The following is a 6,629-nucleotide window of genomic DNA, read 5'->3' on the forward strand; positions in this document are numbered from 1 at the left end:
GAGTTCCAATCCTAATCTGATCATAAAATTTTGAGGGCCTTCCATTCCAAGGTGGGGTCTATCAATCCAACACCAACTATTGTGTGGTCTTTCTATTTATCACCCTTCCCCCCTCCTATATTAGGTTGTCAATTTGTCAAAAAATCACACACACACACACACACTCTAGTTTTATTATATTTTACTCATGTTTGTATTAATAGGGATAAAATTAATACTATTAATAAGTTTTAAGATGATTGATTTCTTTTATTTCCTGCTATGTGTTTGCTTATAATATTAGTCAAGATTGACTGGTAATAGTGATTCCTAATTTTGTAATTATCATTTCAAGATTAAAAGTTATAAGATAATTTCTAGTTTCCATGTGAGTATCTTTTGATAAATTATTATTTAATTTTAGGAGTTGATATTTACACTTCATTTTTTGTTATTTGAACTCTATTTGTGAATAAATCTGATATATATTTTACACATGAAACAGAATATAAATAACATAAAATAGAGTGTAAATATATATTGGCAAAAACTTGTGTGAGACGGTCTCACGGGTCGTATTTGTGAGACGGATCTCTTATTTGGGTCATCCATGAAAAAGTATTATTTTTTATGCTAAAAGTATTACTTTTTATTGTGAAAATGGGTAGGGTTGACCCGTCTCACAGGTTAAGATCCGTGAGACGGTCTCACATGAGACCCACTCATATATATTTTATTTAATTTTTAGTGGTATTGTCGTAATGTAATTACATCTTTGAACTACTATCAACATCATCATTATTTTTTTTGACACATATTATATTTTATTAATTGTATATTTTGATGAATTAAACAAGAACATGTTAACTTTGATTGATCAATTTTGTGATTAAATTATGAATGAGTAACGAGTTACAATTTTGCTCTATACCTATAATAAATAATCTTATTTTTAGTTTCTATTTGTAAAATCGGGATTGTGATTTTGTGAATAATGTAGATTACCATTATTCAAATATAAATAATTTTAATTCATCAAAATTATTGAGTATAAATTTTATTTATTTTAATCAAAATTAATAACTTGAGTAATTTGTTTTCTATGAATGAGGACAAATCAAATGAAATATATTAAATTATTTGATTTTTTATTTATATCCTATAATTTTTTAAATGAGTTTTTCATATATTATCTTTCAGAAAGTGAAGGATATTGATGAATTTTTTTTTTCGATTGGAAAAATATCAGTTAAAAAAATGATTATTTATGATACCCTATGAATGTGCCCAATTACCCCTGAACAATCCCTAGCCCAAATAGAGGACATGCCCATCAAGGGCCCATGTATTCTTCTATAAATATCAGGTTTGAGTGTTCAGTTGATTCATTCACTATATTGTTTTCAGCAGCACCTTTAGCTGCTTCCCCCATATATCCTCAGTCTCTGACTTGAGCGTAGGAGGGGTTACGCCAGGACACTCTCCTGGCCCCCTTCTAACGGTCTTATTCGTGATTTCAGGTTCGGGACCATTTTGAAACCTGTGTCTGGACTAGTGACAATCGCTGGAATCGGACCCTAAATTTCCCGTGAGTATCACTTGGCGCCGTATGTGGGAAACTTGAGTTGAGTCGTAGAGATGGTAGGCAGGAGAGGGAGCAAAAGAACTAGCACAGCATCGTCGCATCCTCCGATGAGACCCGAACAATCTTATGTTGAGATGAGACAGGAACAACCACGTCTTGATACGAGGCAGGAACAACTTGGTCAAGAGACAAGAGCCGAACAACCTCGTCAGGAGGAAAGATCCGAAACAGCCTCGTCACAAGACCGAGGCCGAGCAACCCCCTCCCAATGAGAACGTGCGGAACTTGACCTTGGAACAATTGGGCCGATTTATTACCCAAACAGTAGACAAGGCCATGAGAAAGAACCACGAATCTATGTTTGTTGAAGGACAAGCCACTCGCCAGGAGCGAGAGGAGAATGTGGAGGGCAGTCAGATTAGGTTGGAGGAGACGTAACCCCTCCCAAGTGAGCAGAATCCGGAGATGAAGGAGATGTGGAGGGATATACGGATGTTGATGCAGCAATTGGGAAACAGAGCTGCAGCGCCCAAGAAAGGAAGTCATTTTTCCCTCGCCATTTTGGAAGAGGGGCTTTCTTCAAGTTTTCGACAATCAAATGTTGGAGAGTACGATGTACATACTGACCCAGAAGAACATTTGGAGAGGTTTGAGAACACATATCTGTTGCATCAGTATTCAGATGGAGTCAAGTGCAGAGTGTTTCTGCACTTTGGTGAGGTCAGCCCAGCAATGGTTTCATACCTTACAGCCCAACTCCATACGCTCTTTCGAGAATTTCTCAACTACTTTCTTGCACGATTCGCTAGCAGCAAAAGACAACAAAAAAATTACTTGACCTTGTTCGTGGTGAAACAACAAGAAGCTGAAATTTTGTGAGAGTTTGTTCTGCGTTTTAACAACGCAACGCTGGAGATACCAGCGACCACTCCTGACATTATGATAAGTGCCTTTACTCAGGGACTTAGAGAAGGATAGTTCTTTAAATCGTTAGTGAAGAAACCTCCATCAAGTTATGATGATCTGTTATCTCGGGCGGAAAAATATGTAAATCTTGAAGATGCCGAGAGACATAAGAGGATGGAGCAGCGGCCTGGGGGAAGCAGAGGTGGAGAAAAATTTTATTTTTCTGCTAAAGCACCGCCTAGCAGAGGAGCAGAGTTCGGGAGGAGAAATTGTTATTTTCCTGCTATGACACCACCTAGCAGAGGAGCAGAGTTAGGGAGGAGAAATATTTTATTTTCCTGCTAAGGCATCACCTAGCAGAGGTGGGGAGGAGAAAAATTTTATTTTCTACTAAGGCATTTCATAGCAGAGGAGCAAAGTGAAGTAGAGACAAAACTTTTTTCTGCTAAGGCATCGCCTAGCAGAGGAGCAGAGTTAGGGAGAAGAAAAATTTTATTTTCCTGCTATGGCACCGTCTAACAGAGGAGTAGAGTTAGAGAGGAAAAATTTTTTATTTTCCTGCTAAAGCACTGCATAGCAGAGGAGCAGAGTTCAGGAGGAGAAAAATGTTATTTTCCTGCTATGGCACCGCCTAGCAGAGGAGCAGAGTTAGGGAGGAGAAAGATTTTATTTTCCTGCTAAGGCATTCCCTAGCAGAGGCGGGGAGGAGAAAATTTTTATTTTTCTGCTAAGGCATCGCCTAGCAGATGAGCAGAGTTTGGGAGAAGAAAAATGTTATTTTCTTGCTATGGCATCGCCTAGCAGAGGAGCAGAGTTGAGGAGGAGAAAAATTTATTTTCATGTTAAGGCATCGCATAGCAGAGGTGGGGAGGAGAAAATTTTTATTTTCCTGCTAAGGCATCGCCTAGTAGAGGAGCATAGTTGGGGATGCGAAAAATTTTATTTTCCTGCTAAGGCATCGCCTAGCAGATGAGCAGAGTTTGGGAGAAGAAAAATGTTATTTTCTTGCTATGGCATCGCCTAGCAGAGGAGCAGAGTTGAGGAGGAGAAAAATTTATTTTCTTGCTAAGGCACCGCCTAGAAGAGGAGCAGAATTAGGGAGGAAAAAATTTTTTTTTTCCTGCTAAGGCATTGCCTAGCAGAGGAGCATAGTTTGGGAGAAGAAAAATGTTATTTTTCTTGCTATGGCACCGCCTAGCAGAAGAGCAGAGTTGGGGAGGAGAAAAATTTTATTTTCCTGCTAAGACACCGTCTAGCAGAGGAGTAGAGTTAAGGAGAAGAAAATTTTTATTTTCCTGCTAAGGTATCGCGTAGCAGAAGAGCAGAGTTTGGGAGGAGAAAAATGTTATTTTCCTGCTCAGGCATCACCTAGCAGAGGAGTCAGAGGATGAGTAGGTTGAAGTTTGATTTTTCCTGCTACGGCCCAGTTTAGCAGAGAAGTTACGAGATGATGAGGCGAGAGTTTTATTTTCCTGCTCAGGCATCGCCTAGCAGAGGAGTTAGATGGTGAGTAGGTTGAAGTTTTGTTTTTCCTACTAAGGATTATTTTAGCAGAGGAGTCAAGGGCACAGGGAAGTGTGAGTTATTTTTCTTCAAAAGCTTAGCAGATGACCTTGAAGATAGGGGCGATGAGGGCATACCGTGTTAGAAAATATTATTTGGGTTGTCGATAACGAACAATGTTTGCCGCAAAGCCCACAAAAGCTCTTCAGGAACCAAGGGCTGCGGACGAAGGGAGAGTGCGAGGCCCTGTGCTAGGCTAGAGTGCGGGTACGAGGAGCGCGCGGAGCGTGCAACGCATGCTGGGCGAAAGTGAGGTGGCTGTGAAGGGAGGCGTGGGGCGAGCTGGCAAGGGGCGAGATTGCGGCTGGCGAGGGGCGAGTGGGCGAGCTTGCGGCTGGCGAGTGGGGCGAGTAGGCGAGGGGCGAGTGGACGAGCTTGCGGCTGGCGAGGGGCGAGCTGGCGTGAAGGGAGGCATGGGGCGAGCTGGCGAGGGGCGAGCTTGCGGATGGCGAGGGGCGAGTGGGCGAGCTTGCGGCTGGAGAGTTGGGAGAGTTGGCGTGAAGCGAGGCATGGGGCGAGCTTGCGGGCCAGAGGCTGGCGAGGGGCGAGTGGGCGAGCTTGTGGCTGGTGAGGGGTGAGCTGGCGTGTGGACGGGCGTGGCGCGAGCCCTAGGCGAGGAGCGAGTGGGCGCGGCTGGTGGGGCGAGGAGGCGCGTCTGCAGGGTGAGGAGGTGTGGCTGGCGGGACGAGGGGGCGAGAAGGCTTGCTCTGATGGGGAGGCGAGGCAAGCGCGCTGCTTGGGCGAGGTGTGGGCGACAGGTGTTGGGGCGAAGCTCGGGCAGGTGAATCAGTGAGTGAAGCGCCTAGAAAGTTCTATGTGGGAGAAATGAGAGTAAAATGAGAAGGGGACCCCTATTTAGAGAGGAATCCCAGACCAAATCTTTCTTTTCAGAACATGATTGCGAATTGATATGTTTCCAAACTTAAGGAGACTAATGAGCAGCCAAAAATAAGCTGTACAACTCACATGTTGTGGCCCAAGGACAACGCAATTAATCGAACTTCAAACCTGCGATTCAGTTCGACTCGGGAGGAGGAGACTGGTGATACCTCATGGATGGGCCCAACTACCCCTGGCCCATCCCTAGCCCAAATAGAGGACATGCCCATCAAGGGCCCATGCATTCTCCTATAAATACCAGGTTTGAGTGTTCAATTGATTCGTTCACTATATTGTTTTCAGCAGCACCCTTAGCTGCTCCCCCATATATCCTCAATCTCTGACTTAAGCGTCGGAGGGGCTACGCCAGGATACCCTCCTGACCCCCTTCTAACGGTCTTATTCGTGATTTCAGGCTCGGGACCATTTTGAAACCTGTGTCTGGACTAGTGACACTCGCTGGAATCGGATCCTAAATTTCCCGTGAGTATCAATTTATCATATTTTTTATTTGTGATAAATAATAAAGTTTTAAAGTCTAAATTAGGTAAGTATGAATGTGTTTTATGAGTAGGGGTGTTACCGTATCGTATTGTACCGAAAAATGTATACCGTATATCGTACCAAAAAATATGGTATTAAAAATATTTATATCGATATCGTACTGAAAATTTCAAATTTCACGTCGTTACCGTACGAAAATATTTTGATATTGACACCATATCATACATAAAATTTTCGGTGTTTTTGAGTACGGTAATCCTAGTATTCCGAAAAATTGGTATTTTCTTCATCTCTATTTATAAGTTAGTTGGACTACAAAAAACAATTGAACATGAAATAGATAGAATTATTGATGCAATGATTCAATCCTTATACTATTAGTTCAATCCCGTCGTCTTCATTCAAGCATTTACGCGCGATCTCATTTAATGTATTAATTTATTTAGTTTAAATTAATAATGGTGATTTCTTATTTTTTTAACCTTTTTTTTTCTATTTTCAAATATAATTAATTTAGAATTCATTTGGTGACTTCTTATTCTCCTCCCCCTTCTTTATTCATGTGTATAATTTCATTGATATTATTTTTAGAGCTTTTAAATTTAATTATAATATGTTGGATGTAATAATTGTCTTTGCCTGGTAGAGCGATCGAACCGAGGTAGTTGAGCTGCTGTGCGGTTTAAAAGATTTTAGTTGCACTATTACTACCAGCTATAGCTTTTGCTAAAGCGGCAAGCGTTCGGTCTTACACAATATAATTATTGTTAATAATTCATTTCGTTTATTTTAATCCCAGTTCAATTGTATTTATAATAGCTTAAATGACTTTAAGTGGTAGTTGCAAATGATAGTGGAACAGTCTAATAAATAACAAAATTATTTTAATCCAGAATTTAAATTAGAATCCAATAAAATTAGTAATACTAATATAAAATAAAGTCGAATTGTATTTATATTTAGTTTGTATGTAGCAAATTGACGAGTTATATCAAAACTATATTTGAATTGAAGATTGACAAAAAAAAATAGTTTATTAATGAATTGTCTAGAGACCATCACTAATGAATTTGACTGAAAAAATTCATTATTAACTTTACTTGATACTATTCACTTGTTTCGTTCTCGCTTACTTTTTGTACATTCAAGCTGGATTTTATAATGAGAAGTTTGTAATTGTCAGAAACTTATTTTGAATATACTGAAGTTGTTT

The sequence above is a fragment of the Primulina eburnea genome, chromosome 9 (genome assembly GCF_022965805.1).
Source record: "Primulina eburnea isolate SZY01 chromosome 9, ASM2296580v1, whole genome shotgun sequence".
Lineage (NCBI taxonomy): Eukaryota > Viridiplantae > Streptophyta > Magnoliopsida > Lamiales > Gesneriaceae > Primulina > Primulina eburnea.